This window comes from Passer domesticus, chromosome 11, assembly GCF_036417665.1.
Source record: "Passer domesticus isolate bPasDom1 chromosome 11, bPasDom1.hap1, whole genome shotgun sequence".
NCBI lineage: Eukaryota > Metazoa > Chordata > Aves > Passeriformes > Passeridae > Passer > Passer domesticus.
The window spans coordinates 23,528,189-23,551,463 of record NC_087484.1 but is presented as its reverse complement, the minus strand read 5'-3'; the positions used below and the strand labels follow the sequence as shown (position 1 = coordinate 23,551,463).

The following is a 23,275-nucleotide window of genomic DNA, read 5'->3' as shown; positions in this document are numbered from 1 at the left end:
GTACAGGGGCAGTTCACTGACAATTGTTTTGTATTGTGCTATGTGATTAACTGCAAACCACTCTGCTGGCCTCTGCCCCTATTTATATAGAGCAAAGCAAACTGCTAAGAGAACTCTGATTATTATGGTTCTGAAAATGAGTGTATGAGGGAGTGCTATGTCCTGTCACTGCTGGCTTTTGGGTACCACCATGTTTTTTGTCATCAGACTCAGTGGCAGGCACTCACTTTAGTCAAAGCCTTCCTGCCATGACAGCTCTTTGCTCTGCCCCTTGGAGAGGGAATACTCTTCAGTCATCAGCACAATCCTGCTGTCATGCTGAGGAGCAGGAAGCCCACAACTCAGCTGAAACTCCAGGAACTGGGCTTAGTTCCTGGCAAAATGTTTCAAAAGAGAATGAATATATATATATATATATATATATATAATTATATAAAATTATATATATAATGTATAATTTATATATCAATATATTTTTATATATAAAATAGATAATAGATATATAGCTAGATAGTAGATAATAGAATATATAGATAATATCTATCTATATATAGATATATATGTGTACATAGATAGATAGATAGATAGATAGATATGTGTGTCTGTATGTATAATGTATATGCCCAAAATTTCAGTGTAAGGAACTCTCTTCCCTAGCTAAAATCTACGCCATTCTGGTCTGACATGGGAGAAGTTGTGCATTGCATCACTTGAACGCAAAAGTGCTGCTTGTGCTCAGGCACTGCAGTCTCTGGCTGGAATCAGAACCAGGCTGCTGGTGCCCACAAGCTTTGCAGTGGAAAGGCAGTTCATCTGTGCCCAGTATGAGCCCTGATTTATGGACCCCACTCCAGTTCCCAGCATTCTGCCTCCCACATCACACAAGTGCCCAGCTGGAGGTGTTATGGGAGCCTCACATGGAAAGTCTGGGAATGGAAGAATCTGGAAACCCAGAAGCTTCTGGGCATCAGAACTAGACCCTTTGGATCAGGGTTAAAGGAGAACTTTGCAAAGAGCTCTGGCTTGACACTGGCTATGGTTTTTGTGTCCTAGGTATCAGTAACATTGCTGCTAACATGCTGCCAGTACAGATTTAAGGGGAAAATATTTTTTAAAGCAATGACGAACATGTCAAATTTCACTATTCAAAAACTTTATTGTGTGCCTTATATCGTTCATCTCTGCTGCACTTTTCTCCAGCAGGGCTCATGCCAGCCCTGGGTAACCTGAGTCAGGCTCCCATCTGGAGCCCCTTCCTGTGCCCACCCCGGGCAGGGGAGAGGGGAGATTGTGCTTTGTGTTCCCCCTTGGGCTGGACCCCAGAGACTCTGCAGCAGCTCCTGAGTGCCAGCCTGTTCCAAGAGAGGGGCCACTGAACTCAAACTCATTTTATCAGTCTCTCAGTAGAGTGTTTTACAGTCAAAAATGACTTGTTTGGCCTTTCTCTCCTTTTGTAAATTCCTGTAGGGTCAGCCTCTCCATGTTGGGTAGCCAGCCTTGTTTTCCAAACATGCATACAGCAAATGGCCCTGCTCTGTGCCATTACAGTGCTGTGGCTTCTCCTCAGGAGCTGGGGCTTGGTGCTGCCAGACTCCCAGCAGTGAGGAGCTGGGGCACAGGGACAGTCCTTTAGTGCAGAAAGTGTCCATGATGCCACACAGAGAGCTGAGAGAAGCAGTCCAGCCCTTTCCACTTCATCTTTTCATCATCAGCAAAACTAATTCCAGACCCCTGACAAAAAAGTCTCAACTCTTTGTTCAACATTCCTTTTTATTATTTTTTTTAAGCAAATCTTAAGAAACGTGCAGGCACCCACACATGCAGAGTTAGATTTCAAGTCCTAACAGGAAATGTGTAATCTGCTTGAAGATTAAAGTGCCAAGTGCTTCTCTTAAGATTGGGAACCTGACACGGATGTGATTATGAATTAGAGATTGCTTTGTGCTATCAGTGAGGGGAAAAAAATGAATGGCAAAATAGAAGGGTATAGACTTGTTGAGTTCTGCAACCATCTTCAAACAGATATGGGGAGCCTGGAGGTTTTGGATGTTAGGGGATATGTGGGAGTTAAGCCAGAGTGTTACAAGAATATATTTTAACTTTTGTTAAGCTGCTGTGATAGGAGAAAAATACTAATTTTTGACAAAATGTTGCAGAGTAGATGTCTGAACATGTGTCTTGAAAACTGAAGGTTAAAGGTGTACTGTGTAAGTCTTCAGAGAGAAATTCCTTAGTGCTGTATCTTGGTGGGAAAAATGAATCATCCCTGCTCTCAGAGCAGGAGTAGCAAGAGAAGAAATCTACATCCTGTTACAGGCAGAACTGCTGCTTTTTGAGGAACAGAGCATAGCACCTGCCAGATTATCTGAAGTTTACTCCTACTGCCAGAAGACATTAAAAATAAACATTGTCAAAAAGCACTCCAGCAAAGTAAAAGTTTTGTACCTGGCTTACAAAACTGGAAGCAAAGAAGAAAGACAGCAGATTAAGGTACTCTGCTGGTGACAGCTCTGCTCATCACTCCTGGATGCTGATCCCCAGTGCTGGACGTTTGCCCAGTACAGCTGGAGCTCGTGTTCTGCCTCTGAATGTGGCTTCCCAGAGAAATCAGCTCTCCGAGCTTACTACAGGTGTTTCCTGTAGTTTAGGATACCTTAAAATACCCATTATGTTCGTACCCAAATAACTTAAAGTGAACCCATTTAACTTTTCTCCCATTCTGTTAGAATAATGAAAAAAAGTGTTGGGCTTTACAGTTCAGAAAAAATGAAGGGGTAGTTGGCTTTCCTGAGACCAAAGGTACCTTCAGCCTGCAGAGTGATTTCCCTGCTTTTCCTGTTGTAGCTGGGCCATCAGTGCTCACCTGAAGCCCACCTTTGCCAGGCTGCCCTTCAGCCTGTGACATGGATCAATAATGTCACAGAATCCTAGAAGGGTTGAGGTTGGAAGGAATCTCTGGAAGTGTCTGGTCCAACCACACTTCTCAAGCAGGAGCATCTTGATTGCTTAGACAGCACCTCCTGTGTTTGGGTTTGTGCCCATTGCCTGCTGTCCTGTCCCTGGGTGCACTGAGAAGATCCTGGTTCCATCTTCTTTGCACCCTCCCCTCAGGTGTTTGCACACACAGCTGAGACACCCCAAACCCCTTCCCTCCAGCACTGATGCTGTGAGACTGCACCTCCTTCCTGCCATGGCAGGGCCTCAAGTGTGCTTGATCTTCTTACTAAACAAGATTTATATACATACATACATACATACATACATACAAACATACATACATACATACCTACATATATATATGTTTATTTTTATTTATATTACTATATATTATATATGTTTATAATTTTATATATATTATAATATTATATCTATATATAAGTATAATATATATTTATATCTATTATTTGTATATATATTTTAAATATTTTTTTTATGTTTATCCAGATACATTATCTGGATAAACTGGACAAAAACATACTGTGATGTATAATTCTGTCACATGGAGAAGAGCCACAGAAAGGGAAGAAAAGCCCTTCTTTGTTTTTAGGATGAATTGAAGCCTGGTCAGGACAGCTTGGGACCCCAGAAGCTTTGGATGTGTGGATGCTGCCCCCGAGGCAGCTGTGGGCCCTGGGGCAGTGCCCCTGCTCCCAGTAAGAGGAGTCTGGGTTTGCAGAGCCCTTTTGTGCTGATCTCCTGCCTTCCCTGCAGCTCCTGCCGTCCCCTCGGGGCTCTTTGGGCACGCTGGTGTGCCCATGTGGGCAGCCCCAGTACACCCTGCCCCTGCACGGCCGCCTTCCCTGAGCCCCTGGTGTTTGATCTCCCGGCAGTGCAGCGCCGATGTCGGCGCGGCTGCTGCTTCCTGAGTGTCTCGGGCTGTTCCTGAACAAGGGGCACCAGGCTGGGCTCCCCTGCTCAGCTGAGGCCTTGGGATTTTAGCTTTTATATTTTCCATGTATTTGTAATCCTGCAGTTCTTCAGTGTATAACTCTAAACCCCATACACAGTGTGAGCTGCTGCTTTCCCATTTTGGGCAGACACAACAATTCCTCTCCAGGCCTGGCAGTCAAGGACACCTCACTGCCTCAGGCCCCAGAGATGTAAAATAAAAGTGGGTTGGGGCAAGCAGATTTGGGGTAAATGCCTTCATTAGTTGAAGCTGTAATTGGAAGATTAATCCCCAATATGCAACTGGCCCAAATTTATAAAAGTGTGAAAACCCGTGACCTGTGGTCCATTTTTGTGTGTAGCCCCTGGGGGGCTTTGTCTGCTCTAAATGTACCTAAACGCCCTTCCATAAACATACCTGCTTTTTATTCCCTTAATTTTGTCTGGCCTGTGTTTCTGGGTAGTCCCTAAAAGGCATCACAGCCATGCTGGATGTTGCAGCAGGAACGTGGCCAGGCCAGGAGCTGGGGTTTTGTCCAGGCTGCCCCATGGAGCAGCAGCAAGGGGGAAAACTGACAGCAGCTGACTGCTGCCTCCCTGTCAGGCAGTGCCCACTGTCCTCTGGGGAACCTTTGGAAAATAAATGTTGTTGCCACATCAGGCACAAGCAGAAGGGAGGTATTTCATCATTAGTTCTGCTGGTTACCAGGCTCCCTAAGAGATCTCCTTCTCTCTTCCATGACATCTGATCTCTGTATTCCCAGTCTGCTCTTCCCTGGGGCTTTCTGGGACTGCCTGGATCAATGGGGTGAGAATGGATAAGCCGTCAGTGGGTGAGGTATGAGGGTATATAGTACTGCAGTAGAGGCTTTCCTTACTTGGTGCGGTTATACTTTTGCAGTTATTTCAGAAAATGATAGCCAAGAAATAGCTATATCTTTCCAAATAGCCAAGAAATTACTATACTGCTTGTTTCTTTCCTTTTGGCTTTCTAAATCTGAACACATGTGCAAGCCTCAAGGCCACTTTCTCTGGGTTTGCTGGCAGTACTGCTGTGGGCTATGAGGACAAATTGACCACTAATTTTAGGAACTGGAAGAGTCCAAATTAAAGAAAAAAAAAACCAAAACCAAGAAACACCCAGCACAAAAAAAAAAATGTTAAGAGAATTAGGATATCTGCTTCTGAAAGAGCAAATGTATGATGGAAGGCTGCAGGACAATTTCTCTTGATTTCTCAGAGGCACTAAGATTGTCTGCACATCTGCAAGGAGGGAGTCACAGCCATAACATTTAACGAAGGGACGTGGTTCTCAGGCAGGTTTTGGCACTGGTGCTGCTCAGGCAGGGACAGGCAGTGCTGCATGGAGGCTGTTGCAGCAGCAGGACACCAGCCCGTGCCAGAACTGGGGAGTGAGGCAGAGCTCCCTCACACCCCTCTGGGCAGGGGGCTCCTTTGGCCACAGGGAATTTCCCTTGGGGTGGCACTGGGCTCAGCATGGCACAGAAATGTCTCCTTGTTATGGCAGGAGCAGCCCTCAGATAAGTGCACGTCCCTGAATTCATTTTCTAGAGCAGTTTGTCCACCACAAACTTCACCTAGGGGCCTTCTTTCCCTTGGGGTGCCCACGCTGCCTTGCTTTATTTTGCACTTCTGGATTTTGCCTTTCCTTGTGTTCTTGTCCACTTTCAGCCAGCCTTGCCTGAAACCTGGAGCAATCCCAGGCAGCACCAGGCAGAGGTGGCTGTGGACCACATTTGGCATGGCTGTGATCCACTGCCGGTTCACTGGGACATTCGTGGCCAAGGTGGTGCCTCCCTCCCTTGCTGATGGATCACCTGGAGATGGGCTGGGCAGTGGGCAGGAAGCCTGGCAGGAGCTGGCACCTTCCATGGTCCCCAGAGGCCTGAAGGCCATCCCTGTTGGACTGCCTGCCTCAGGACATGAGGATGTCCATGTCACCACCACCACAACCTCTCTGAATGCCAGGGGACATCAGCTTTTGACTCTGTCCTCTCCTCCCACTGCCCTTTGGCATCACACCTGGGAAAAAACAACTTTCTCACCGCTTCAGGTTGCTGAGTGATGTGCCTGTTATTGCAGCAGGTCCCATCCTCCAGGATCTTCCACTATTTGTTCTCATAAGGGTAGGATGAACCCAGTCAGCCCCAATAATAGAAATGTCAGAGCCCGCCAAGGATTTGCTGAGATAAATGCTTATTGGAATTTCAACATGGCAGGAAGCATCAATTTTGATAGTAATTTCCTTTGTGGAAGAGTTTCCTTGAGTTTTCTTATTCAGATACAATTTTGTACCATCCAGGCTTCTTTATAGCAAGAGTTTGAAATGTAGAATTAAAAAAATATATAATAAAAAAACTTTATCAATATTGCAACATGCCAATGTAAGTTTGCTGAAGCTGGGCTCCAAGGCAGTGTTGGAGCTGCTATCGTGACTGGGTTTTTTCCATTTCTTTTTTCAGTTTGTGAGAATATTTATTTACAGAAGCATCAGCATAAATAATTACTGGAATTTGCAGAAAATGTTTAAGGAAAACAAGAAATGTGTCACATTTCAGGCTTTTCTACCTTGATTATATATGTGAGAACTGTTGTATTAAAATAGTTTTTACTGCTGTAAGCTTGCAATATTTATTTTTCACTTAGATACCCATTGCAAGAGCACCTGATTAAGGGAGGTGGCGTCTCAGATTTTTAAAAAATTTCTTTCTTATGGTTTGGTTTGTTTTTAAGAGACAGACTGCTCAGAAATATAAATCCTAATATCACAGCTCCCTTGCTGCAATATAAGCACTTGTTATTTTATCACCTTAGACATTCGGAAAGCGAGTACACAAAGTTTTGATGGTAATTTGTGATGTTGGGGCAACTGGAGGAGCAGACAAGGAGACAGAGTATCTGCCAGAGTGGAAAAAACCTCTAAAGATGAAAGAAAACTGATCTCCCTGGACTGGTATGTGCTAGTGAGTTCGGCTTAAGGCCAAAGTTGGTATCAAAGTATCACTCTTCAGGACTAAACCCACGAGAGAGATTTTTAGGATGGCTCTATCAGCTTTCACTGGGTTATTTTTAGGGACTTTCTGTCCTGATGGAGAGAGGCTCAGGAGTTCCTTCTGTAAGTAAATATGCCAGAGGTAGCAAACTGGACTTTTGCTTTTTGTCGTCTTCTCGAAGGACAACTTTGGGTTTTTTTTCTTGACCAGGCTGCTTTGTGGGTAACATTACTGTACAGGAACAGCCTCACCCCTTGGCAGAATTCTGAGTTCCAGGGGAGTTCTGGAAATTCTTTTCTTGTCTCTTGTGATTTTTTAATTTTGATTTTTTTGTTGTAAGTATTTGGACACAGCTGTGGAAACGAAATTAAACAGCTGCAGCACAGACCCACAGCACGTGCTATGTGATGCATGTGAACAACCAGCTGTGGAGCTTTTGTGGATGCTTCTCGATTCCTGGGAGCACTAAAGAAAAACAGGATCAGTTTGGAATCTTCTCAGCTCCATGCTGAACCTCCTGCTTGCTTTTATTGCGTGGTTTCACTCAGGGGCTGTGCAATCGATGGTGGCACCATCCTCATGCTTGTGTTTGCATTGAATCCCGGGGAGCTGGGTGCCATCCGTGCCCAGTGATGACAGGATTTCAGTGTCACCCTTGCTGCACTGCCAGGGTGCTCCCACTGTCCCCTGTGTGGTTGTGGTTTCCAGCTGCTGTGGGATGTACATCCCCCTGTGCTGGTGATTCACCTGCCCATGGATGGGGCCTGGGAGCTTCTGCCCTGTTTGCAGAGCTCACTGCCTGCCTTGGCTTTGTCCTTGCAAGAACAGCAAACCCTCAGGAGCTGCTGCTGCTGCTGCTTTCCCACATCAAACCTCTGTCCTGCTGTGCTGCCGCTGCCACCCCCGAGGTGTCCATGTCCATGGGCATGGCCCGTGTCACCGTTCCCTCTGTGCTGATCCAGCCCCGCGTGCCCACAGAGGGCACCTCCGTGTTTGTGCCACAGCCTGCACAAGGCTGATTTGTTCTGTGCTTTGCCACCCAGCTCAGGTGCCTGCTTGGATGTGAAGGTTAAGTTGCAGCGCCAGAGGATTGATTTTTCAGAGCCTCGCCAGGGAGGCATGCTAATGGCTTGGTTGGGGATTTTCCTGCACGTCTCTCCACACAAGCACACCTTAATCAAGTACTCACTTGAACATAAGAAGTGCTTTCGTTAAGAGGGCTGGCATTTCAGAGATGCCCTTTGCTTAATTCCAGTTGTCTGCTTAATTAGACATTTGAGAGTGCCGTTAATTGATTGATGAACAATTAAAACAGCTCCAGCCTCTCTCCTGACTAAGATGCATTCAGCAACTAACCCGTCTTGTCTTCCCCTCTGGGAATTTGCTCTGTGTTGGGTAGCTGTTACCTTGCCTGTTTTGGTCTGTAGCTCTAGAAACACACAACACAAACACATTAGAGAGGTCTCTAAATAAACACACATTAACGTGCTGGGCTTATCGTGCACTCAGAGCCACGTCTACACTCTGGGAAAAAGAAAGCTGGAATGGGAAAAAGTAAAAGCTGCAGAAGACTGGGATTTCTTTCCTAGGATCTTGCATTTGCATTTCCACATTATATTTTATAATTAGACTGAGGGTCATGGGGCATTGTGACAGTCATGCCAACTATAAATTGCCCTTTATCAAAACAGGAAAAAAATCGGAGTGAGCATGTATTAATTAACTCTGGCCCAGGCTATCCGTGACCGCCAGCCTCACCCCAATTTCTGTTGCCGGGCATGTTGTAATAACCTTTTTTCATTTAATATTTAGAATCCCCGAGGGAGCTGGCAATTTGGAGACATTTAGCAGAGGAAGGGGTGGCATTAAAGGGAATGTCTCGCTGGGCAGCGCGCGCGGTGCGATGCCTGCTCTGCTCCTGCCCGGCGCGGGCTGCGCGGCCGGCGGCGTGTGCGGGCAGGTTGGGGCTGCCTTTCCCAGGAGGAGCACGTGCACAGGGATCCGAGTACCCCCGGCAACACAAGGAAAAAAAATCTCAATTAAAATTAAGATTAGATAACAGAGAGAGCAGCTGCTCTGAAGTGTGCTCTTCACGGCAGCCTTGGGGGCATTTATTCCTTCTTTCTCCCACACAGCTTTGTAACAGAGCCCTTTGCTCTGAAACAAACCCAGCTGGAAGGCTCATGGTGGTTTTCTGGAGGAAGCAGTGGGCTCCTTGCCAAGCTATGAGGAGCCTCTCCACTTCTTTGGGTCCTTCCTGCTTGCACTTGTAGCTCCGACCTGGATCTGCCATATCCCAGCCTGCAGGGGTGAACTGGATGTGCCCCATGTTGGAAGTGGGGCTCCCACACCTTGTCCTGCAGGAGCATGTGGGACAGGAGAAACCACATCCCTCCCTTGGCCTTAACTCTCCTCATCCCCCCTTGGAGGTGCATCTTGCTTCCAGTGGAAGCAGTGCCTGCCTAGCGGGCAGGGGATGTGTGTGTACACCTTCGCTGTGTGCAGGCCTCGGGTTTGCAGCGGCGTCTGCTGTGGTGGTTTAGGGCCAAAGGAGCAGATGTCCTGTGTGTCCATTGCTGTGCCATGGTGTGCGGCAGAGCAGTGACTCCGGTGGGCGTGGGCAAACACAGCCTTGGGCAAACACAACATTTCTTGGAGAAAGCTTGGTGGAGCTCTTCTTTCTCACAGAAGAGCAGCGGTCACACCAGAAGGGCTGCGCTGGGGTTGGAGGCAGGGCCAATTTTCTTCCTTGTGGCTCTGCATATTTTCACCCCTCTGTGTTTCATATGGAAACAGCATTTGCAGTTTTCCACAAAGCCTTGCTTCTGGAGGCCAGCACGCCTCCCTGGCTGGCTCCCCAGCAGATTAGAGGTTCTTCCGCCTCTGACAGCAGTGTGAGACTAAGTGATCTGTTTGTTCTCCTTTTTCCAGCAGGGAAAACAGTCAGGCACTGTTTGTGTTAGTGCCTTTATCTGGGTTCTGAGCAGATTCCCCGCGCTCTCCTGCTGCAGGAGACGCCGCGTGGAGCAGCTGTCAGTTTGGGAATAGCTGTTAGCTTTGGACACAGCTTGTGAGTGGTTAGAAAATCATCACCTCTGCCTTCTGCTGTGATACCCTGGCTTCAGGGGCGGTGTCCCTGCTCCCTGGAACCTGTTCAGTTATGGGTTATGGCTTTTTTTTTCTACGGTGATTCTTAACAATATGTTAAATCTGCCTGTGTGCTACTAAAAGGCAACATGAGTTGTAGGAGACTTGATTATAACATTAAGCAAGATCAGAATACGTTTTAATGAATTTCCTTGTTCTCCCGGATGTGATTTAAGTTGCTTTTAAGTGAAAAACAGATATATCTGCCATGCTAGGGAAAAACCTCTTGAAATATCACAATGTTCTTGTTAAAGAGAGGAAGAACATGCTCTCAGTGGTCAGAGGTGTGATGTTACAGTCTGAGTTTGTCGCTCTGTGAGGTAAGAAGAGCTGGCATTTAAAGGTGTTAATTTAAAAGCACAATAGAAGATAAGACAATAAAGCTGCTGTCACTCCACCTTTTCTGGCTACTGGGAGCAGGCAGGGGCAGAGCCCTGCACACATGCTGGCTAATGATGCTTTGAATGCCTCCCTGGCTGCTTTGATTCCTTCCTGGCAGCCTCCAGGAGGTGAAGCCTTCACCAGGGGTTTGTTCAGCAGCGTGCTGTAAGGTTAGCTGTGCTGGGTGCCTTGCCATGCAGGAGATGGGAGAACTCTTGTGAATGTGGAGCTGCCTGTCTGTCAGTGAGATAAATTAATATTAAGCTCATGCTTGAAGTATTGCTCATTCACAGGGCTCACAAAATCATTCATTTTTTCAGTGACGTTTCAGAAAGTCCAAAGTTGGATGTGGAACCTGGTTTTAATGAGCAGGACTTCCCACTTCTTCCTGCCAGGTAACTCCACCACAGGCACAGCTACAGCATCATTCCCTGATTTTCTTTCCTGCTCCCGGTTTTCTCAGGCCATTTTCCAGGCTGAAGGAGTGCCAGTTTGTGGGAGGCTGGAAGCACTCAAGGTGAGAGTGATGCAGACTGACATAATGCCAAGCCCGATGAACGCTCTCTTAAAGGACTGATGGATATTTGTGTTATTCAAAATATTCTAGCCAAATTCCCATCTCACAATACTGATATGATTGTAAAACAGTTAAAGCATATTTCAGCTTTATATGAAGTCTTGAGGATCTTGGTTTTTTCAAGCACAGTTTTCTGATATCTCCAGTATTGTTTTTCCAGAGGGTTGAGTAAAATTATCACCGTTGCTGCTGGCATTAATACAGTGAGGCCAGGGTTTGAGTCCAGGAGGATGAGTAAAGTCCAAAGTTTAAAATCCAGTTCCTATGTGACTTGAAGCCGTTCTTTACACTGCACTGGGAGAACTTGCAGCAGCCTTGACATAATGAGTATATAGAAATCTTCAAACAGAAGAACCCAAATATGGCTCAGTCAACCCAAACTGAGGTGTTTTTCTCAATTTCAGAAGGGCAGCTCAACAGCTTCCAGAAATCTGTACACCCTTTGGTATGACTCTGATTTTAGAGTTTTGTACTCAAAAACCTTCGCTGTTCTGAGCACCTTGCAGATGCCTGCCCTTGGGGAATTAACTTTGTGTTAGCAACTGGAATCTTCTGTTTGCTCTTTCCATGTGTGCAATGGCACATGCTCATGCTGGAGCCCCATTTCAGTGCCTGGATTTCCAAAATCTCCTGAGACACAGAGGGCTTCCTGTCGGTCCAAAACTGCTGTGGGAACAGCCCTTCCTGTGGCCCTTGAGTAAAGTCCCCTGAGATGTGTCCAGCCATATGAATGGTTTTAATGTTTAACTCATACTGTCAAAATAAATCATCCTGTTCAGAAGAATGGTGCTGGAGCCAGTTTTGAAGGAACTCCAGTGCTTCCCAGACAGATTTCCCCTAAGTTCCGTGGAGTTTTGCAGGTGGGGTGCTTGGTGAGGTGCTGGGTGAGCAGATGTCCTGGTGGGAGGTGGTAGTGTGCTTCTAGCATGAGATTTTCCTCTTCTGCAAAAGGAAGGGATATCGATCTGGCAGCACCTTTCTCTGTCAACAAATGTTCTTCAGTGCCCTCCTAGGAAGATCACAGCTATCACAGTGGATGTAATTTTCATCTAATTATGTGATGCCACTTTGTACCATGGTGGAGAGCTCAGTAGTTGGCTTTCAACAAGCTCAGGCTGCAGCCTGTAGTGCAGCAGCAGTAGTGCTAACAGAGTCAGCAAGGGCTACTTTGGAACAGTTTTATTTATTTGGGTTTATGAAGTGGCTTATGCAAAAGTAAGGAACAGTTTTACAAAGCAGTTGTCCTAGACTAAATACCAGATTCCCCAAACATCTGTTGCAAAAGCCCTGTTAAATTCTCATTCCGTTCCATGGGGAAAGCCTGAGAAAAAAACAAGCAGACTTTTCAGAACAGCTAAAGGAAATTAGTTGCAGACTAAGGAGGAGGGGAGTTGAGGTTCCCAGGAACGTGTATTCTCATTTTTGCTACGGTGAGCTGTTAGCTGGAAAATTCCAGCTGCCACAGACAGGACTGGACAGAAGACAAGTCTATTAAGCACATGCATCTTCCAGAAGAAAATAATTTAGTTAACCTGTACGTAGAGACGCAGTGTGTAATTTGCTGGGGCAGACACCTGCCCTCTCATGTGTTCCAGGTGAAGCTGAGGTGGCCAGCTGTGTGCAGGTGTGGGTGCAGAGGCTCTGGAAAGGTGTTTGGGCTGCTCAGGGCAGAGCTCAGCCCTGTGCATCTCTGCTTTATGCAGCCATGGGCCCTTTGCTTGCAGTTTGGCTGCACACTTTTAATCGTCAGCCCTGGCCCAGCCTTTTAATGGCTGTACTTGTTTTGTCTTTCCTTAATTTTCTGAGGATATAGCAATAAACCAAACTGCTCCTTGGACTCAGATGGACACACAGTGTGTGCAGAGTGTGCCAAGTGCAGGTTGGGTGGTGCAGCCCAGCCAGCTGCTCTGGAGACGTGGTGCATCTAAATGTTCTAAAATACCTCCTTTTTTAACCTGTATGTCCTAGAGTAATTTTTGGAATTTAATAAATAGCATTAGTCTGGTAAACTGGTCCAGATAGTTCTTTTCTCCAGCTTCCAGCTTTTAATCATAGTCTGTTTTCACATTAATAAAAGAGCGAGTTATGTAAGTAATTTCACTAATATTAGCCCCAGGCTCCTCACTGCTGAGAGTTTTGTGGTACAGAGCTATTCTCTGAATCCCAAAGCTATGTGTAATTGTACAATACACAATTCAGCTCACCATATGCACTTCATATAATTGAGAAAATTTACTTAATTTTATCCACTATTATACCCAGCTTTAAATGAGAAATGAAACTAATTAATACAATGGACAATTCCTCCTGCCTCTAATAAACCCTGTTTGTATTTTGTTGGTATCAAGCAGGGTTTATTTTATTATGGAACAATAAATATGTCTGAGCATCCAGCCATTTGTCAGTGCAATCAAGGACAGACATAATTAAAAGGTAGAGCTGACTGACCAAATAATGTTAAAACCCCAAACAAACACACATTCATATCTTCTCAGAAATCTCTGGTAGGTGTCAAGTCATGCCCACATCTTGGAAGGGAGAGGTTGGTAGTTGCACAGCAGCCTGTGCATGGCTCATCCAGTGCTCATCTTGACAACCATTTATATCATAACTTTCTGGCTTTGTTGCTTTGTTGTTTCTATATCTTTCATTATTCTGATACTGCAGAATGTCCTCCTAAGCAGAAGTGTAGCCCAAAGGAAGAATGGGTGTGATCATGGATGTAGGATTCAACAGATGAAACTCCTGTTGATGTCACTGTTTGTCGGACCATGCCCACCACTTTCCCTGCCAAAAGTCACCACAATCCATTGGCACAAGGAGAGCAAAGTGTTAGGTTTCTGTTGACCCTTTGAGGTTATAAGGTGTAGAGTTATGTCAATGTCCAATCACAGGGATCTTGAGGCACCTCCTGTACAGCAGGGAAACCAGTTGAGAGCAAAATAAACCTGGATCTGCAGATGTCCTCTGTGCTTTTGTCCCTCCTTTGGAGAGCCACGATGCTGTTGTCCTGTGGGTCACACAGACCTCCTGGGGACTCCTGTACAACACCTTCTGTCTCAAACAGCTGCTCAGGTCAACATCTGGCTTTGCCCCAGACCGTGTCTGCAGTCTGGGGGAAGGAAGTGGAGTTTGTCACACATACTGCATGTGGGTCACATCCACTGTGCCTGCAGCAAGCAGAACAATTTCCTTGTGGGACCTTTCTCTGTAAGGCTGGCCCTTGTTCCTGTGGGACTTCACGATGGATCTTCAGCTTCTCCACCCCTCCCTGTGTGAGAGGGGCCGGTGCCTGGGCTCTGCTGAGTCCAGCTCTCCTTTCTTGCTCCCTTGGTGGGCACTGGGCAGATGTGAGAGAGCAGATGTGCCAGAAGCCACTTCTGGTTTATGTGAATCTCTTGTGTCCTCATGACAAACATTGCACCTATGGGTGAGTGCACGAGTGATGTATGCTTGCAGTTCTTACTGCTTAATTAAACCATTTCATTAAGATATCGGTCAAAATGCGTGCCAGTGTTTACCTGCAGTGCAGGGGGAGCTGTTTCTGACTGCTGGGATGAACAATGCAGTCACTTTTCTGGTAATTGTAAGCAAATAAAAAGGGTGGTTGTTTATGGTCCTGAAAGTTTTTCCCAATAAATTAATTTCCTGCATTTCATTAACTCTAACCCATTACCAAGTGGGCACTGGGAATCTTCTCTGCCCAATCTGCTTTAATTTTGCATGTCATGTGAATTTACCTCTCAGTTTGGAACTGGTGTAACAAGATAGTGGAAATAATATCTTTGGCTGAAATATGTTCAGAACAGGTTCACTGTTAAGAAGACCCTCAAGTAATTCAGTGCATGTTATTAAAGCAATAAGAAGCTTAAACAAGATTTCAAATCTATATTTGACCTTTAATTTAACTCAGCAAGGCAGAGCTGAATGAGCATATGCATCTAAACAGAGATTTTGATTTCCAGAATGATGTGTGAGCTTTGATATCATTCTCCAGTTTCGCAAACCATATTGTAGAAATGAGAAATGTGGGGTTTTTTCCAGTATGCCTGTTTGTGGAGTAAATGCTAATGACATGTTTTCCCCTCTTTTGTGGGCTTTTACATGTGAGTGCTAGAGCTGATCCCGTGCTCCATGACTGTACTCACTTGGCATATAAATGAGGATTTATAACAGAGTTTAACTCTTCCAAATGGTTGTGGGGTCAGAGGAGACTGCTGCTTTATGATATGGTCTCAAGCACAGAATGTGATGTTTTAGTCTGGGTAGGAGAGTTTATGGTGTGAGCTTCCTGTGGTAACACAGTTTTTAGGGGGAAAGTGATTTTGTGCATCCTGGTGGCTCTAAACAAGAAAAAGAGCTCTGTTGAACAGTGCCTACGTGGCTGGCTTAAATCTTTGGTACCTCAATAAGGCCTTTAAAATACCTGACATTTGGAGCAATGATGCATGCCATGGAGAGCATTCTGCATGCAGGATGGACTCCTCAGAGGTGATCTCAGCAGGTCCAGGGGGAGCTGCAGGAAGGTCAAGAAGAACTCCTGTCTTCTGAATTCATCAAGGCAGCCTCATGGCATTGCAGGTATAAAGCCTGCACCAGTAAGTGGAGTAGAGCTCAGTCCCAGCCCTCTGGTGCACAGATCCAGAAGGTCACCACAGGGGTTCTCTGCTGCAGAAAAACCTTGTTGTTTCCACAGAGCTGAAGTGCATGGGACAAAGTGTTACTGGTTGTGGGATCCTTGTGTGTCCTGGCATGTTTGTGCAAGCAGGAAATTGAGTGACTTTTCCTTCTTTTTCTCCCACATTTTTTTTGTTGTTTAGTGGACGGAGGAAGGGCTTTGTTGCAATTCTGAAGCCAACCTGTGTCACAGTCACGCACAAAGAAAACATTTGCACTTTGTAACTCACACGTGTGTGATTGCTCTTTGTTCACTCACAGGCAGTTCTTTAGGTAGGAAGCCTCCAAAAAGGTTTTTTAACAAGCAGGAGGTCCTTGGCCAAATGAGGGGAGAGGGAGTGAATTTACTCTAATAAATACTAGGAAAACCATTATTCAGCAGCTGTGAAGGTGCTGAGGGCAGCCTTGGTGCTGTTCTGAGCTGGGATTTGCAGGCAGTTCAAGGGGTGGGTGATGTGCCCCTCAGCTGGACAGCTGAGTCCTTCCAGTGCCTCTGCAGAGCCAAGTAATGCTCTCCACACTGTGCACTAACTGGGAAATACTTTGGGTGTGTTTCAGTCCCATCCTTCCTCCGCAGCTACCTTTCCCCTTGCTTTGGCTTTCTTGTTCCTCTGTCATCTTCTGCTCTCATTCCTCATTTGCCCTTTCTTACCTGACCTGTTGGCTTATTCAGGTGTTTTGGTGGCACTCTAAAATTGGACAAATGCTAGCAATTCTTGTCCCTATGTTGGCCTTCAAACCATGCCCTGACAGCAAGCCCAGAGCAGAAGTGTTAAAAATGAACTTTCAGGACTGTAGTGCCCCCCTGTCAGTGCAAGGAGGAGGATTGAGGCATCTGAATCAGGGGTTTTGATTCTGGAATAACAGTAGGCCACTGCATGGCTCAGGTTCCTAAATGAAAAGGAATTCTGAGCCAGCTTAAGTTCTGTAAGTGAGGAAGGAAATGTAATGTGGCTTGGTGCATGCAGCAACACGCTTATTTTGTTGAGCTGATTTGTGATTTTTTTTTTTTCTTGACCAGGGATAAGATAACTGATAGAAGGCAGCTAGAGGTGGCCTTTGCAGAGGGATTATCATCAGAATTTCAGTGCAGTGATAGGAGTCCTGCCTCTGTCTTCGTAACTCCTCAGTTTAATTTGCCATCCTTGTGGAGTTGCTGAGCTTGTGTTTAAGAACTTGGGAGGATGTGAATGGTTATGTAGCCAAGCATGGAAAGGTTTTAAAAATTACTTTCCCAAGAAAATCCCTTAAATATCAGGAGCAGCAAACCCCACAAGGAAGATCAGTTTTTTATGATTACTGCAGCTTATTTGGGTCAATGAAGAATGCCTGCTTTTATTCAGAGAATGTGAGATTGGGGCATAAAAAAACATTACAGGGACTGTTGAGGGATTTTTAAGTTCCTTGTGATATGTGAGGAACACCCAGGAGGCTCTCAGAACTTTTTTTATTATTCTGAAGTTGTTTTATGTTGTGCTTGGTCTTTGTGTGGAGCACCAGAACTGTCAATGCTTCAAGCTCTAATTGAGTCGAAGGCAGTTACTGGGCTCAGCAGGGGAAATGGTACTTTACAGGTGGTCACATTAAATGATCCAGTGGCCCCCTTCTGGCCATAAAAATGTAGGATTTTTTTCCCTATTATCCTCAAATGTAAAATATGCACCGAGCTCTTTGTTAGCCTTTAAATCAAGCTACAGAAGTTGCTGAAAGCAAACCCAGAGTTTTATAGCAGATTATGAGAAATATGAAGAGAATGAAAACAGGAAACAAAGCATGTCTAAAATAAGCCAATGTCCATCCCAGGCAAGCTAAATCAGAGTTTTACAGTGCCAGAATATAATACAAAGCATAGCAAAGTGTTTTATGCTTTGCAGGGCCTCCTGCCTGCTGCACTGCTCTGATGTTCTGTGTGACAGTCACGGGACAGTCTGTACAAGGGGCCCTCAGAACCTGGCAAACCCAGGAGTGAGGAACACCCCTGCACTGCTGGGACAGCTCATCACCTCAGCTCGGGGACCCTGGCTGGGACAGCAGCCACCGCTGTCCCTGCAGCAGTGCCCAGGAGAGCAGCCCCTCTGCTGGTGCCCAGGGCTGCATGTGCCTTGGCACCCCATCCCACAGACTGCCACCAGCGTGTTCTGCTCCTGGGAGCTGCAGCCAAGGGCTCTCTGAGGGTTGGGGACTTTGTCCAAAGTATTTAGAACAGGAGGAGACTCCATTCAGCTTTTGTGACATTCAAGTGAGTGCACAGAGAGCTGGAGTCAGCCCAGGCTGGGGCTGCTGCCCCACTTGGAGGTTGGGAGTCTTGGGGTTCTCCTAATCATTGAGTCCACTGACACTCCTTAAGAGAGGACTTTGGGCTATGGGACTAGAAACATAAAGCCTTTTACGGGGCACAGAACTGCATTAAGTTTAAAGATCAGTTGCATTTTTAAAGAAATACTTAGTGAAGGTGAAGTATGTCCCCCATGTGGGGATTGTGGCTCTATGAGGCTGAACAGCAAACATCAATGACAGAAGAGGTCATTTCAGCCAGATATGATATAGCAACAGCAACAACAAAAAGATGTGAAACTGCATGCTCTGGATTGTTGTTAGCTCCCAGCTATAGCAAGGACTGACCTGATACATCCCCCACTGTCCTTGGCCACTCGCTCACATTTCCTGGCTTTTTGTCCCCCATGAATCTCCTGGAAAGCTTGTTTTCTGTTCTGTGCACCTCCTAGACTGGGTAAGAAGATGTAATCCTCTTTTCTCCTTGCATCATTATTTTACTGTGAGCCATGAGTCCAGGTGTGTGTGTCAGGAGCCATGTGCTGTGGTCACACCACTGAGCTGCCCACTCACCCCACAGGGCCTTTAGCTCTTGTGGCACTGAGTGGTTTCCTTCTGGACTTCCCATCCCAAATGGCACAGCTGGTATTTCTGCTGGCACTGAGAGGTCCAAGACTTGGCTGCTTTGAAGTAGCCATGAAATAATGCTGACTGCAGTCCAAGGTGTGAGCAGAATGAGACTTCACTGCTGGTTTGGTCTGTAGCAGTGGGGACAGGTCACAGCTGTTCACTCCTGGCTGGGATGGGTCCCTGGTGCTGCAGATGGCAGAAGTGGGCCTCTTGCAATTGCTGGGGTGGGTAATAATTTTGCCTTCTCCTTCCCTAATAACGTCTCCACTCAAGAGAGGCTCAAAAAACTGAAAGGCATGTTTAACCTACTGTTAAAAGCCCTTTGCAGGCATTAGGGCTGCCCCTGTGTTGGGTTATTTTGGCAAAGACTTCTCTTTAAATGTAATGGTATTACCTTGAAGGCTCTGTGCTGCCCTGATGGGAGACAGCACACAGATATTTCAGGCAGCTTTTAGAAACTGGGAGGGGAGGCAGGAGGAGAAAATGCTGCACAATTGTTTGATGTGCTGATCAAAAGATAAACTAGAATCAAATTAAACCCCAAGGGTTTGTACAACCTTGCTTATGTTTTATGCAAACCTTCCTCTACCAAAGGAAATAAAACACTGTTGCCTTTCAAGGCAGATGGAGTGCAAATGATGAGCAATTTTTCCCTGTTTTATTCCACTACTTACATTGTTGTTTTACAATTTCTCCTTACCCCTACCACATCATTTCTGATCATTAGGAGTATGGTACTTGCTATTCATTCTACCACTTTGAGTGCCTCTCTTGTGCTGGCTGGAGAGATGGAGCTGTTTGTCTCTTGGTTTCTCATCAAAAGGCCAAAGGTGGGCAGGCAAGGAGGCATTACTCATTTCATTCCCTGCAATCAAGGGGGAATTGAAAAAAAATGGACTCTTTCAAAGGCACAGACAAAATCTCAAAATATATCCAGGTATCCTCTGAAATTAAACACCTCTCAAATGTTCTAGGTCACCTAAAAACGCAGAGGAAAGCATGTAAGAAACAGTTTGTCTCAGGTATGAACAAGTCCCAAAATATCTGAGAACAAAACCAGTGCTGCTGGCAAACGTGAGGCCTCTTGCAGAGCAGGAGAGCTTTGCTCTCCCAGCAACAAGTACAGCACAGTTCTGCCCGTTCTCTGGTCTGTAGGAGCAGTCCTGGGAACAGGAGGTAGTCCTGAGCTGTGGGCTGATTCCATCACTTAGGGGGTTTGGGTTTGTTTTCTTTGGCTCCCGCAGTTTTTGAGCCAGCAGAGCTCCCCAAGGTGTTGGTGGGTGCACGTGTGCAGATGTGCACGTGGGAGCACAGAGGCTTGTTTGGCCTCAGCTGGACTGAAAGCACGAGTGAAGCCTGCACAGACCCACAACAGCTGCAGGAGGTGACAGCCACTGTCCTGCCCAGCTCAGAGGAATGGCCTGACAGACTCTTTCTCCCCTTCCCAGCTGGGCCCTGCAGTTGTTCAGCACCACCAGAGGCATTTCCATTTATTTTTTTTCAGGGGGCACGTGCTGGCTGCGCTGTGCTTACATCCTGTTTGCTCCCTGGTGAAGTGTTTATCTCTGGAAGTGAAATCAAGAAATTGGCCTGTGCCAGGAGAGCCAGACTGAGTTTACAGGATGGTTTCTGTCTCAAGAGTTTGACTTCAGCAGGTCTGCTCAACTCATGTTTCCAAATAGCAGGAGTCAGTGTTTTCCTTGGACAAAGGACAAAATCAGGCACTCCGTGCTTCAAATTTCTGGTTCTTTATCTTATCATGAAGGATGGTTTTTAGAAGGTGGCTATTGCCATAACTACTATGATCATGTTACTTGCTTGGCTGTATTCCTGGCCTTTTGTCTTTGGAGAGCTGACTAAGGAAATGCTAAAAAAGCTACTGGTGGTTGAATCCACAAGATGACAATGCTGGGTGCATAGGCAAGGTCTCGAGGCACTGTCTCATTTCTCATGATCCCATGTTTATCCCCTCTCCACTGAAGGCAGAGTCTCTGTGTACCTGTGCAGGGTGACCCCACCCTGCCAGCAGAGCCAGTGACTCCCTCTGACATTTGGGAGCCGTGGGCTCTGCTTTGCCCTGGCTGCTGGGTGTGATGTGCAGGGGGGGTTTTGCACAGTACTGCAGCACAGGCTGCAGGAGACAGCCCTTCCCTGGGTTGTGATGATGTGGGGACAGGCAGAAGTGCATCCTTGGGTACAGCACTTCCTAGCATCTAAGTTTGTCAAGTGTAATTAAAAGAGAACATTAGATGAATGAAAAATGATGAGGGAGGCAAGGCACTGAAACTCCTCAAGACTATCAACTTTAAACCAGTTTTTATATTTAATTTTTTTTTATCTTTTAAATTCTCACTGCCATAGCAATCTATGTACAGATGGTGATAATATGGAAATGCTGACATTCACAGAACCTTTTTCTATCACAAAACTTCCGTATAAAGATGGAGTTTTGAGATTCTGGAGCTGGATATACTGCACTTTCCCAGCCTATGCAGATGGCCCTTCCTGCTACATGCTTGTCAATCATAGCAAAGGGACAGACAAAGAACAGCCCAGTGGTTCAAGAGCAAACAAGAGATTCAGGAGTTGTATTTACAGCTTCTGGTTCTGTTGCAGACTTGCTGCACAAACTTGAGCACGTCAGTGCTGTATTTGCATGGAGCTTCCTTCGCCCTCCCTTTTCCTGTATGTCCAGTGAGGCTGTAAATTCTTTAGAATGTGGAAAGACCTTTCCCCAAGCTAAGAAAGCAGCTCTCTGCATCCACACAAGCGTGCAGCCAGGACCCACATTGCACTGATGGCTGTTGGCAGTAATTGCTAATGAGGAGTGAGCACTTCCCCATCTGCCTCTCCTGCCAGGGTCTGTCCGAAGCAAGAGCCTTGGAGCAAGTCTTGCAAGGACCAGGCAGTAGCCCAGCTCCTTCCAAACCATCTCACACTGTCCCTTGTTCCTCCAATACAAGCAAGGAGATCAAAAGTTCTTCCTTGGCAATAGCATGGAGGAGGCTTGCTCAGGGAGAGCCCTTGCGGGGAAGTCTGTGGCAGCAGCAGATGAAGCAGTGCAGTTCCTGCATTTGAGCAGCCCTTACACAAACTCCTCTGCAATGAGGGTAATTAATGGATGCCAGCTATTAGCAAATGAGGCACAATTCAACTGCTCTGACTTACAGCAGCCAATTCCCTAAATCAGAACTATATCCATTAATCACAGACTGTTGCTTTTGTTATTGTAATTGGAGGTTGGATTCAGGCCTCAAATCCAACCCAACTCACCTGACTATCCTTGACTATCACGGTTATTTAAAAATATATAATAGAAGTCTTATCAACCCAGGTGTTCCTTGAAACAAGTACGGGAATGAATTTTTAAAGCAACAACAAACACACATGGCTGATGTGGCGGGACTTCCCACACCCACTGACTCTCTGCTGACTTTACTTCTCAGCTGAGACACACATGGTCAGCCTGCTTATCCTCTGGAACAGGCAGGATATTGAGATGTACAAGAATTGTGCTCTTGTAGCCTTCAGTGATCTGTCAGAGTTGAGCAGACAGGCATAGGCCAGGAAAGGCATGATGGAAACCAGGGAGTCTGCTCACCAGGAGTGAACAGAAAGATGGCCACAGGCTGGGAGTCGTGGCAGAGCTCAGGCTTTTGGGAAGGAAGCTGGGGAGTTTTGCCCTAGTGTGAGTGGTGTGCAAGCTGCCAATCTGCTCCTTCTAGATGGAAGGTGCAAAGAAAATTGTGCTTGAGAAGGAGGGCATGGCAGGTACCCAAGGCAGGAGGACATCCTGATCTTTCCTTTTGGGCTGACAGTGTGTTATGTTTCTACTGATGTTAACCAGTGGTAAATAATCCACTTCTCAGATGTTGTTTTCCAAATAGTGGAGCACACAGTGATTTCAGTGAAGTTTTTAATGGTCTGGAGCAATCACAATTATCTATCAGCTGTTGTCCACTTTGGGTGGGGTACATACAGAGCACAAGCCCTGCAGTTTAGCAGGGTTGTGTCCTGTCCAGGCTGTGATGAGATACTGAGCTGTTGCAGTCCCTCAGAATGGCACTGTCTGTCTTGAAAGAGGAATGCCAAAGGAGAAGACATGTGACAAGGATTCAGCTTTGCCATGGGTTTGTGGACTACAGGATAGTTGCTGATTTCAAGCTGGGATATCAGGCTTGCTGGTTGCAAAAAGCAGCAGGATGTGGGGCTCATACAGCTGGATTTGGGTTGGAAACATTGAGCCTTCTATCTCCAAGCCTGTGCTACTAGGCTGCCTGCTGCGTCTTCTCTGCTGTTGTGTTGTAATGGAGTTTGACAGGGATTTTTCCCTCTGGAAAACTCAGAAGAACTTGGCTTCCTTGCACATTCATGGAGATCATTAAGTGACACCAGTCCCAGGGCCCTGGTGGAGTTGAAACAGCAAGTAACAGCCTGTAAGTAACTGCGGGGATGCTGCCCTTGCAGGGAACTCTTCTGTGATTTATTTTAAACAGAAACAATTTGTAAGTTGTGGTTCATTGAAACAGTTGATCCTGAAGAGCAGTTCTCCTCTGGAAAATGACTAAGCACAATAGATGTGCAGGTGGCCTGTATTAAGTGTGGTTTACTGAAGTTACAGCAAACATAAGGAAGTGTTGCTGTTAACACAGGGTGTGTGTGACCCCTCTACAGCTGAGCTGTTTTC

The 23,275-nt window shown here is 46.1% G+C and overlaps 1 protein-coding gene across 4 annotated transcripts in view; it reads left to right on the top strand.

Moving 5' to 3' along the window:
* GPC1 (glypican 1) overlaps nt 1-23,275 on the top strand; it is a 200,714-nt gene that overhangs the window by 56,001 nt on the left and 121,438 nt on the right. The window lies entirely within an intron of this gene.